Genomic DNA, 13355 nt, shown 5'->3' on the forward strand with positions numbered 1-13355 from the left:
CAAGACATTTAGCAGGTGCAGCGCGGCTGACAGTACCCTCCATTAGGATTATTTCAGATGCCCCCTGAGGACTTGGTTGGTGAGGAGAGGTGGATTCTGGAATACAAATGACCATTTTTTTAGGAAGAAACCAGAAAGCTAGGAATTAAATTTTTGACCTAGATGCAGGAAGAAAAGAAATGAACATCAAGCAATACAGTTGTATCAATTCACTCACTACTTTACATTAATCCTGCAAATAAAAGTTTTTTAAAAATCTAAAGCTAGCTTTGCAAATGAGTACTACAATATTGATCAGTATCCTTGAGATTACTTTTTAGCATGTGAGTTCCCAGGGTGGTACACGTGAGACAGTAGAGAACATCTACGCCCTCGTCTTTGGCACTTACACTGTTTAAATTGTGCTTCTTCCCAGAGAACTGAGTGGAGAGACCATTGGCAAAAACTTTAAACAATGGTGGAAAAGTCCATGACTTACTACTATAACTACCGTTAATATCATCAATAGCCTTATTATTGGTGGGGTTGGGAAAGGCTGAAAAAAGGAAAAATGTCATTTGAGCAAGGTTCTGACAGATAGCTGGTGGAAAAGAATTCCAGACTGAGGGAATAACAGGAGAAAAAGCCACAGTGTGGGAGTCAGGAGTGTTTGATGACAGCAGAGCCCAAGTCAGTGGTCGGTGTCAGAGACATCACAGGGAGCCCAGGCATGAAAACCTAACAGGCCATCGTGAGGACTCAGGTTTTACCCTGAGTGAGATGGAAAGCCAAGGGAGCGGGGGTCTGCGCAGATATAATTTAGAATTTAAAATCATCCTTGGGCTGCTATGATTTCAGTGGATTTTAGTGGTACAAGGACAGTAACATGGAACCTTGTTAGGAAGCTGGCGCAATACACATTGTATATAAGGCAAAGAGTTTGTGTTTCTCACATAGGCATCTATACTGCCTCTGGGTGTCTTTTTCTCTCTTTAAAAAGGCATGCTTTGTTGTTCAGTATAGTTCAATCTCATCAAATAAAAATAGGATGGTGAAAAGTGGGTGATCAGCCATAGCATGTTTTACCCCTCCAATGTTCATAAGATTATCTCTTTTTAATAGGAACTACTGAAAGAGGCAGAAAAACCAGCAAGATGACAGTAAAAACCATACTGACTAAGATAATTGGAGGAGAATAGCCAGTCTTGAATCTTGTGATGGAGGCAGAAGAATCTGGGTTTAGCAATTAAATCTGGGTTTACCAATGTGCACTGCCTGGACATTCAATCATTCAGGATCATTTGTAATCAACGTATTGATTTTATTGTAAAAGCACTGGGCTTCTTTTTTTTTTTTTTTTTTCTTTTTTTCTTTTTTTTTTGAGATGAAGTCTCAATCGATCTGTTGCCCAGGCTGGAGTGCAGTGGTGCTACTATCTTGGCTCACTGCCACCTCTGCCTCTCCTGCCTCAGCCTCCTGAATAGCTAGGATTACAGGCATGTCTGGCTTTTTTTTTTTTTTTAATGTAGAGGTGGGGTTTTACCATGTTGGCCAGGCTGGTCTCTAACTCCTGACTTCAAGTGATCTGCCCACCTTGGCCTCCCAAAATGCTGGAATTACAAGTGTGAGCCACCGTACCCAGCCAATTTTGAAAGCACTGGGTTTCTATAAAAATCAAAGGACATCTCTGTATGTATTGTGATGTCATTTCAGGCAGTAGAATTACTGTAGAAAATCCCAGTATCTCAGAACAGAGGGAAATGCTTGTGCAAAGGACTGCCCTAAGTGAAATAGTTAGTGGGGAGTGGCCCCACTGACTATTCAAGTGAAGACCGGAACGACGCCTTGAATGGGATGTGGCAGAGAGAATCTAGCTGTATTAGTCGGCTAGAGTTGCCGTGATAGAATCCATTAGACTGGGCAGCTTAAGCAACAGAAATTGATTTTCTCACAATTCTGGGGTTCAGGTGCCAGCAGCATTGGTCTCTGTGGTGGCAGACGGCCGCCTTCTTCCCGTGCCCTCCCATGGGCTCATGCATCCATTCTTAGTGTTTCTCTGTATGTCCTAATATCCTCTTCTTATAAGGACATCAATGATAAGAGCCTAATAGGCTCATTTTAACTTGATCATTTTTTTCAAGGCTCTGTCTTCAAACACAGTAGCATTCTCAGGTACTAGACGTTAGTGCTTCAACGTATGAATTTTGGGGCACATAATTCACCCCACAACACAATGATTATGTTTTTAATAACCACAAATATATAAAACCAAAAATGGATTCATGTGTTAAGAAAAAAGTGTAGAGGAAGGATAGAGATGAAATTTAAATGTGTTAAAATACAGTAACAATGAAAAAAAAATGGAAAAAGCATTTCCCATAAGAGTTAAATCACTGTCAAATCATTTCAAGCCAGTAGTAAGCTGGGTTAATTGTCAAATACTTCAGCAGGCTCCAGTGGAGGAGTTAACAGCAGTTATTATCTTAAAAAGAACACATTTCTTTTAATGCTATTATGTTTCAGAAGTGTATAAAAGGTTTCCAAGGAGAGTCTCTTTTGTATAATCATGCAAATCGTACTGAGTGGTATGCATCATTTCTGGGGTGACATCTGTGGGTAAAATCAGAAAAATCTAAAGCCTTAGAAATATATGAAGGTACACTTTCTTGAACTGGAAGAATGGAGATAGCTTCTGAAGATGGAATACACAGAGCTTTGCAAAGTAAAGATAATAAGAGGGAAATAACAGGTTTTAGAATCTTGCAGGTTTCCTGCTGTTTATAGTTCACAGATCCAAATATAGCTGTGTTTTAAGTTTTTAAAACATCCATTTTGTGTGAAAATTCATCTCTATAGATAGTCTCACCTTAGTGAAATAGACTAGGAAAGGAATATCAGTAACTGCACAAATCTCTTTAAAAGGAAATGATTTGCACCAAAGATTCCTGGCTATCTGGGTTTTCTGAATATAAACAAAAGAACTTCTGGGAAAAACAGCAGAATAAAAAACATTAAAATGGAAGAAAAAAGAAATAAATCAAAAGGGAGATATAAGCTTCTACTATGACTAATTTTTACTTCTCCTAAGTTACCCGTTTATTTCCTGGCACTAATCTCCTTCCGAGACCGAGAAATTTTATCTTACTTATTCATGCTCCATTACAAGTATTTCTCCTGCAGTCGGTTATGGGTAGTGTGGAACAATTGAACATTTTCAAGTGCCTTGGCAATGAATTGTTGTTTCTGTTTTCTTTCTCTTTTTTTTCCACCATGAATCCATTAGACATCTACCTTTATTACATTTATGAATGCACCCTGAGTCTAAGCAAGCTCTGGATGAATCTAGGCCATACATCAAAAATCTCTGAAGTGTTTAGGTGCTACTGGGATGAGAACTTCATAAATAATTATGTGCTAGATTTTGTTATTATTCACTAGTGAGGCATACTCCTGTTTTAAAGTTGCTTTGAAGAACTCATCTGTGAAATTCTAGTAAAAGATGCATCACTTTTTAAATTTCCCCCAAGCTCACATCTTGGATACCCTATCTTGCTTCCAAACTTCTTAAGGAAATTGAAAGTTCAGTGGCAGTGCCTCTGTTGACTCCATCTTTATCATTGTCTCTCCATCATGGGTATTTTGTTCTAATGGCATCTCCCAAAAAACCATTGCTCTGTCAAATTATCAGTCAAATGTTCATACCACATCTTTGACTGTGCATACAATCAGATGTTATGTAATTTACAAAGCGATGTAACAATGGGATGCAGCTCAGTCTCATGGTCCCCTTATCATGAATGAACCAGCAAAAACCCACCCTGTGCCTGTGTTTTACTGTGAGATGATTTTCCAATAATATTCTTTATTTGTATTGCAGTATTTAAATTTTATACTTTCACAAAGTGAAAAGTATAGCCATAGGAATAGCTAGTACTAAGCACAAGTGATATTGGCCAAGTCTCTTTCTCGGCCAGGTATGGTGGCTCAGGCCTGTAATCCCAGCACTTTGGGAGGCCAAGGCAGGCAGATCGCTTGAGCCCAGGATTTTGAAACTATCCTGGGCAACATCGCAAAAACCCATCTCTACTAAAAGTACAAAATAAATTAGCTAGGTATGGTGGCACATGGCTGTAGTCCCAGCTACTTATGAAGCTGAGGTGGGAGGATTGCTTGAGGCCTGGAGGTTGAGGCTGCAGTGAGCTCTGATTGTGCTACTGTGCCACTCTAGCCTGGATGATGGAGTGAGACTCTGTCCCCCCACCCCCAAAAAAGTATTTCTCTCTCTCTCTCTCTTTCTACCCTTTAGGCTTTCACATATTTTACATAATGTCTATTTTAATCCAGGCCTATATCACAGCACTGGGTATTAAATATTCAAACATGAATAAAGTAGCAAAGATAATTCAATATAATAAATATAATAAAACTATGCCAGTGGTATAGACTAGAGGCTATTGGAGCACCCCTACCCACCTAAATTGGAGCCTAAGAAAAATATGATGTATGAGTGTTTACTTGGGTGATCATTCCAGGAAGCAGAGGTGAGGGTGTGAAGACTGAGAGAGGGGATAAGAAAAGCTGATAGAGGATGTCAGTGAGCAACTGCGGGCCTCAGGGGCACGATCCATCCCACTGGAGTCCCTCTGAGGAACTGGGTAACATGAGCTTCAGAATCGTCTCACTGGAGGATCCACTGATTCCAGCCCCATATTAATTGGCAGTTGCCTCTGGGGTGGATCAGCATCCCCCACACTTCTGTGTTGCTTCTGTAACCAAGCTGAGTAGCTTCCTGTGGATTCAGAGAAAGCCCAGAGGGAGCAAAGCAGAGGGAAGCTTCAGAGAGGACTTCAAGTGGGGAGTGGGCAAAGAACATGAGCCCCTTCCCTGGCGAGCCAAGAAGCTGTGGCACAGAGCATTGCAAGCATTGACTACAAAGAATATTAAGGGGCTCCTAATTTGATTTTGGAGAAGGGAGAGGAGGTTCCCCAGAGTAAACAAACGCTAAGCTAAAGTTCAAAGAGGAGTGGGTAAAGGAGAAAAGGCATTCTAACATACAGAGAAGTTTGAGCAGAAGAGGGAGCACACTTGGCGAAGTGTGAATATTTAGGTAGGGATAACGCGCAAGAATAGAGAAAAAGATTAATCCAAAAGAAGTTTAGGAGGTTGACTGAAAAGATTTGTGAAAGACAAATGGTGTTTTGCTTGTTTTGAGACGGAGTCTTGCTCTGGAGTGCAGTGGCCAATGAGTGATACCATCTCGGCTCACTGCAACCTCCGCCTCCCGGGTTCAAGCGATTGTCCTGCCTCAGCCTCCCGAGTAGCTGGGACTACAGGCGCACACCACCACACCCAGCTAATTTTTGTATTTTCAGTAGAGCCAGGGTTTCACCGTGTTGCCAGGATGGTCTTGATCGCTTGACTTTGCAATCCACCTGCCTCAGCCTCGCAAAGTGCTGGGATTACAGGCATGCGCCACTGCACCTGGCCGACAAATGATGTTTTAATGGGAGAAAAGGGGAGAAAGAAGTTTCTGGTTTTGGTGGCAGAGTAGGTGGCTGCAGAGGGAAGGACAGAAAACTTGTTTATGGGGTGAGGAATACGGTAAGTTCAGCTTTGCTCATGAAATGTCTATGATGCCTATAGAATGTACAGGTGCTAACATCTTAAAATTAGATGTCTGAAACATGAATCCATTAGATACCTGCCTTTATTCGATTTATAAAAGCACTTCCAGCCTATTTAAGCACTGGGTGCATCTGGGCATGCATTAAATGTTTCTGAACTCAAGGGAGAGGTGAGGTCTAGAAACACAGATGTATCTAAACCCATTCTAAGGGGTTATCGAGGAGGCAGGTGTAAGTGAGATCATGCAGAATATGTAGAATTAGGAGAGAAAAGAGTTGAGAACAGAGCCTTGATGTTTAAATGGTGGGTAAAGAAAGAGAACTCCAAGGTGGATATTGAGAATCTGTGGTTGAAGGAGTAGAAGGAAAACCATGAGAAAGGAATAAAACGGGAACCCAGGGCAGTGAGAGGATAAAAAATGCCAGCCACTGTATAGAGGTCAAGGAAATTAAAAGTGAAAAGTATCTTTTGGGTTTAGTGATAGAGTTTGTTGAGGATCACAGCATAGAAAGAGTTGCTACTGCCATGCCACACCAGGCTCTGGGCTAGGTGCTTTGTGTCTGCTCTTTCACTGAATCCTTCAGTCAGCCTGCTGAGTTGTTGCCACTGTTCTATACAGAGTTTGACACATGACGGGTGTGAGACGCAGAAACATTATGTCACAATTCTAAGCAATGGTAGCACCAGGGTTGACAGCCAGGCCATCTGATTCTAAACTCAACATTACATTATTGTCTTAGCCCATTTGGACTACTGTGATGAAATACCATAAACTGGGCAGCTTATAAACTGCAGGAATTTATTTCTCACAATTCTGGAGTTTGCTAAGTCCAACATCAAGATGTCAGCAGCTCTGGTGTCTAATAAGAGCCTGCTCTCTGGTTTATGTATGGCCACTTTCCACTGCGTCCTCAATAATGGAAGGGGTGAGAAGAGTCACTGGATCTCTTTAATAAGGACACAAATCCCATTTCGTGAGGGATTCACCCTCACGACTTAATAACCTCCCAAAGGCTCCATCTTAAAAAAAACCCTCGCATTAGGGATTATGTTTCAATACATGAATTTTGGGTATGGTGTTGGGGGGTACTTAGACATTCCGTCTACAGCAACTATAATACCTCATAGATGTCACAACCAGGAGGAGAACTATCTTTTTCATGGAGACAGGAGGAATAAGGTAAGGGGTATATGAAAGCAGATGTTGGCTGTGTGGGAGTGGAGAAAATCTGTGCAATTCATGTCAGCCTCTATTTTCTCTGTTAAGACATTGAGTTCCTTTTCTGTTTGTTGTTGTTTTTGCTTTGTTTTGTTGTTGTTGTTGTTGTTGTTTTGTTTTTGTTTTTTTGGTCTGTGGGAGTAGGGGGGGGCAGTGTCTGAGACAAGTCTCACTCACTCTGTTGCCCAGGCTGGAGTGCAATGGTGTGATCTTGGCTCACTGCAACCTCCACCTCCCGGGTTCAAATGATTCTCCTCCCTCAGCCTTCTGAGTAGCTGAGGTTACAGGCAGGTGCCACCATGCCCAGCTAATTTTTATATTTTTAGTAGAGATGAGGTGTCACCATGTTGGCCAGGCTCTTGGCCTCAAGCGATGTGCCCACCTCAGCCTCCCAAAGCGCTGGGATTACAGGCATAAGCCACTGCGCCCAGCCTTTGAGTGCCTTTTCTGAGGCAAAGTAGGGCAATGTGAGGATATGATAGGGAGACTGAGAGCAGAGATGAAACTTCAGAATAACTGCTGGGAGAAGAAGCGGCCATCTCTTCTTCTCTCTCCTCCCATGCCATCTACCCAGATGCAGTTGGATAACACTTGTTCCAATTTTCTCCTCATACAATACAAACACTTTATTTAAGAGCAACAGATATTCCATGTGGGCCAAGTGACCTATCCAAGACCAAGCGGCAGGTTCCATGTAGCCTGAGAGCCTCTAGCTCTGACCGCTACAGTGAGCACATCTCTCTCCCACCTGTGGCCTTTCATGTTCTCGATTATGGAGTAGCTCATGAAGTCCATGAATTCCACATGCACCTCTGTGCGCTGTTCCTGCTAGCCAGTCGTGCCCAGAACCTCGCTATCACTGGCCAGCTTAACGGGCTGCACATGGCTTGTGTTCATGATGGCAGCACAGCTGTGGTCGGGCAGAGATACTGTGTTAGAAATTGACTTAACCTTCTGATTATAGATGTTTGGTTTATCAGTGGACACTTGATCCAAACTTAGCCAATCCTATTTTCTTGCCTACCTAGTCAGAGTTTATTCTGCACTAACTAGAGTCCTTTCCCAAGAAATTTGGAAGTAGAAGTGAAAAGAAAATCACCTCTCTTCATGTGTAAAAATTGTAAGATATAAAGATAGAGGTTGTTGGTGACTGGAAGGTGTTAGGAGGATCAATACATAAAACCCCTGTTATATTTACTGGTGCATATTAATATATTTCACATTAATATGTATTATAATAATACATAGTAATATACATCCAAGCTCAGAAGCAACAGAGAGATAGATGCAGGATTCAGACCATTAGAGATCCAGATGTCATATTTAACAAATGTCAAACAAGCTTGCAGATAGTAGCAGTGAATATGATATGTGGACCTACTTATGTTCCACCCCTGAATTAACGAGTTACTCACCCAGTCATAGGCACAGCTGCACTAGTGCTGGTTCTCCCAGTTGGGATCTGACTCTTTAAAACTCATTGCATGGGCCTGGCGTGGTGGCTCATGCCTGTAATCCCAGCACTTTGGGAGTCTGAGGCGAGTGGATCACCAGAGGTCAGGTGTTCGAGACCAGCCTGGCCAACATGGTGAAATCCCATCTCTACTAAAAATATAAAAATTAAGTGGGTGTGGTGGCAGGCTCCTGTAATCCCAGCTACTCGGGAGGCTTAGACAGAAAAATCGCTTGAACCCAGGAGGCGGGGGTTGCAGGGAGCCGAGAGTGAGCCATTGCACTTGCACTCCAGCCTGGGCAACAAGAGCGAAAACACGCACGCGCGCACACACACACACACACACACACACACCGCGCACGCAAACAAAAACTCATTGCGTGGAGGAATAGAAAAGGTGTGCTTCCTGGGGGCAGACTGATCCCAAACAGAGGGAAGGAAGGATGCATCTCAGCCACATATATTCAGTCTCTTTCACCAGACTCACAAATCAGCTAAATCACTCCTTCCCTGGGGAGAGGTTAAGGTGTAGGGCTGCAGAGAAAGCAGAGGGTGTGCCTTGATAGAAGTGCCTGCACCTGGGAATAGGGGGAAAAGGGGGAAGAGTCCCCTCTGCCCAACCTTCGTACTTTCTTACTACGTGAACCAGAGAAGCAGATGAAACTACAGAGACAGGGAAACAGAAAGAGAGAGAAACAAAGCAAATGAGAAATGTAGACAAAGTCCTGATAGTATTTGAGTTTCTGGTTCCTGTTGTTTCTCCTGCCTGTGGATTTTTTCCATTTTGGTAAGTTCCATGAAAATTGCAACAAAATTATCAGGCTCTGGTTTTAGCCTTGTAACATATGGTGATCATATTTTCAGTGCATTTTTCTCCCAGCCATCACCAAATTGGACCATCATCAGAACCATAGTATGGTATATTCAAGACTATCATAGCTTGGGTTCCCCTTAAAGCAAAGCCTGAAACAAATACTGTACTTAACTTGAAGTACTTTACTGAGGAGTGTGATTCAGGAAGGAGGAATGACAGGGGAGAGCTACCACGAAGATGCACTCCTGTTTGCTCACTCCCCCTCACAGTACCGCTGGACTGCCTTATGAAACGCAGGGCTGCCCAACCAGGGGGAAAGACGGAAGAGCATTTATCCAATCAAGTGTTTGCCCCTGCTTTTGCAGATTGGTGCAGCTCTTAGCGTCGACAGAGAAGCGTAGGCTGGAGAGCCCGAGACAGCCGCGTGCAGAGAGGCCAGGCACTACCTGATTGTGATTGCAGGAAACTGGACCCCCACACAGAACTGGTTGCCGCAGTAGCAGCTGGAATCAGAGACAGGTGAGGCTGAGAGGATTTGAACTGGTGCACAAGAAACAACATACACAGGCACCTTTATGATGAAATTGATTCAACCGACTCATAAGGAAATAATACACTTGTCTCTTTAAAAAATATACTGCACATTGCTATTTGGAAAGTTAATCTTAAAAAAACCCAACACTTTCCTCCCTCAGTTTTAAATACTCTTTTCAGAGAGGCTAAAATAAAATCATTTGTAGATTATTGTTGTAAATACCTTGGCTTTAGCTGTCTTTAATAATATATCAGGCTTCCTCTGTATTCTCCTCACCTGCGCTGCCCTAACGAGCTAAGCAAAGCCTTAAGTCATGCAACATTTAGACCACAGGTGGAGTGTATCTAATAACAAACAAAGAGCCAAAAGGGTTAATATAAGATCCCTGCCCTTGACACAATTAATTCTATAAAATGGCTAATAATATAACCAGTAGACTGTCACGTAAGACTTTCCCTCAGCCTAATGGGGGCCCAAAAGAAAGCACGTAAAGAGGATGCCATGGTTGGAACGTGGAGTATTTAGGATTGATCCTAGACATTCCTCCGCAGCTTCAGCACCACAGCAATTGTGGACTCTTGCTTAAATAACCTTCCCTTTTGCTCCATTAGGTTTTCTACTACTGGTTTCCTAAAGTTGCTCACCTCTGGGTAGATGCTCCTTCCCTTCTCCCTTTGGATCAGCAACAAGTTGTAACCGATCCTTATATTAAACCCTCACTGTTTGAAACACTTAGAATGGGTTTTCGTTTTCTGGAATGGACACTGATAATACATATACACAGGTTGTGTTTGTGTGTGGTGCATGGGTATATCTTGTTCAGATACTGTGTATCCTTTTGCTTTTGCATTGGCGATATCAAACTGTTCATATTATCCTGTCTCTCAATTTTTTTCAATTAATAGCACATTTTGGCAATCTTTCCATATCGTTTCATATGAGCTAGCTTTCTCACTGATTCTAAGAGATGCAAAGTATTTCCCTGGTTGGACAACCCATCATTTATGTAACCAGGACACCACTGGTGAGCATTCAGTTGTTTCTAAGTTTTTCACTATTACCAGTAACACTGCAATGAGCAGCCTTGCATGCATATGTTTGCACATTTGTTCAAGTAGATTTCTAGAATGACATGGAATTTCTGGCTTGCTCCAGTTTTAAAAACTGTATTCAAGAAGAAGCCCTTGGCTTGTGGCCTCACCCAGATCTGTGGATCCAGAATATCTGGGAGTAGACCAGGTGGTCTTTAACTCAGAGTCAAAACTATCGCTTCTTTTCATGCCTTCTCCTATTTATTATGTAATCAACCTACCACCACCACTGCCATCAGCTCCATTACCACTGCTTCGTTATTATGGGTTTCTCTTAAAGGGGACTCAAATCACAACTCAGGCAAACTTTATAGAGTCCTTTTGAAGTAAACTGATATGAAATATTATATGGATATAAAAAGATTAAGTGACTAGGGCTGCTTTTTTGTTTACCCAATAAGACAGGGGATTGTAGACTCAAGCAACATGAATCTTGAAGACACTATGCTCAGTGAAATAAGCCAGTAAAAAAGGACAAATATTGTATAATTCCATTTATATGAAGTACCTAGAGTAGTCAACTTCACAAGACACAGAAAGCAGAAACGGTGGCTGCCAGGGCCTGGGAGAAGGGAGAAGTGGAATTGTTGTTTAATGGGTGAAGAGTTACAGTTGTGCAAGATGAAAAGTTCTGGAGGTGGATGTTGGTGATAGTTGCACAACAATATGAATATATTTAATGTCTTTGACACAATGCACTTAAACATGGTTAAGATGGCAAATTTTATGTTAAGCATATCTTACCACAATTAAAATAATTTTTTAAAGGGAGACTGCATCAATGTAAATCGATGAGAGTTCCCTAGCAAGTTTCTTTCCTTGGCAATTCCTACTGTGTCCTCATAAAATTAAAGCACTTTCACAGAAAAAAAGTTTCTAAACTCAATGATTATAATACATCTGAGTTTCAGTCACAGGCCACATGCTGGAAACAAGCTTAGCTTTCAGAATAACAACATATTTTTGTTTTTTTGAGTTGGAGTTTCACTGTTGTTACCCAGGCTGGAGTGCAATGGCGTGATCTCGGCTCACCGCCACCTCCGCCTCCTGGGTTCAGGCAATTCTCCTGCCTCAGCCTCCTGAGTAGCTGGGATTACAGGCACACGCCACCATGCCCAGCTAATTTTTTGTATTTTTAGTAGAGACGGGGTTTCATCATGTTGACCAGGATGGTCTCGATCTTTTGACCTCGTGATCCACCCACCTCGGCCTCCCAAAGTGCTGGGATTACAGGCTTGAGCCACCATGCCTGGCTGAATACAGCATATTTTAATAAATGTGTTTATTTTATTTTATTTGTTTGGTACAGATTATTAAACCAACCACTTGACTAGATTGTAATATAGAAAGAAAACACAATCACCAGGACTTGTTTTCAACAGACAGGTCTTCAAAGAGTGATAATAGGTTATCTATAATAGAACCCTTTCTTCACCTAAAATAAATGTCCAAATAGGTCAGGTGCGGTGGCTCACACCTGTAATCCCAGCACTTTGGGAGGCTGAGGTGGGCGGATCAGCTGAAGTCAGGACTTGGAGACCAGCCTGACCAACATGGTGAAACCCCGTCTCTACTAAAAATACAAAATTAGCCATGTGTGGTGGCGCATGCCTGTCGTCCCAGCTACTCAGGAGGCTGAGGCAGGAGAATCACTTGAACCCAGGAGGTGGAGGTTACAGTGAGCCAAGATTGTGCCGTTGAACTCCAGCCTGGGTGACAGAGCAAAAATCTGTCTCAATAAATAAATAAATGTCCAAATAAATAAATATCAATATCAGAACACCAAAGTCCACCTAACGCCATGTTCATGTCCAGGTCCTGGGTTTGCCTTGTTCTATGTATAGATGTGGCAAGAGCTGAATGGCAAATACAATCAAAGTCCAAATACTATTGCGCCTACAATGCTATTATTTTTTCACTTCTAGAAGAGCCTCTATTTTACAGTCTGTTTCTAAACTTTAGCTTAATCTCTTCTTTTTCCAAACCCTTATTCCTTAAATTCTCATATGTAATATTAGATTTGAAGATTGCTATCTCTGAAGCAACTTTTAAAATTGATATGAGCATAGTATCTGAGGTTTCATTCTTCCAGAAGCCATCAAATCGCACATATAGAAATTCCCTTTACTCTGCTTCCCACGTTCATCTTTACTACACTCTGAAAGGTTTTTCAGTCGAGAACCTCATTTCATTGGGTTACATGTGCTCTACAATCACCACTGTTTTTGTTTTCTTAAATATATATAACAGTAACAAAATAGCACCAGAATTTCTTTTTTCAAATCATGAGCAGATCTGAGAATGCCATAAATAAAATTTTCCACTCTTCCCAGGGGAATCTAGATCTAAAATATCTACTAAAAGTAAATTGAAAGTTTACGTAAGATCCAATACATATATAAATGATGACACTTGTTTGTTTCTGAGGCAGGCATTTAGAAACATGTATTTTCTGATAATTATATAGGCTCATGTCTAATCCTGCTGTAGAAGCTACTGATTATCCACCCTTAAGTCAGAAAGAGCTGCCTATGAGTGAAGTATGATAGTGGGGTTAATTGCAACATGCTAACAGCACTCCCAGAGGCCCAGTTTGTCACCACCCAAGGGCCTACCTTGTGGGTTTCCAGGCCACAGTC

The sequence above is a fragment of the Saimiri boliviensis genome, chromosome 16, assembly GCF_048565385.1.
Source record: "Saimiri boliviensis isolate mSaiBol1 chromosome 16, mSaiBol1.pri, whole genome shotgun sequence".
Lineage (NCBI taxonomy): Eukaryota > Metazoa > Chordata > Mammalia > Primates > Cebidae > Saimiri > Saimiri boliviensis.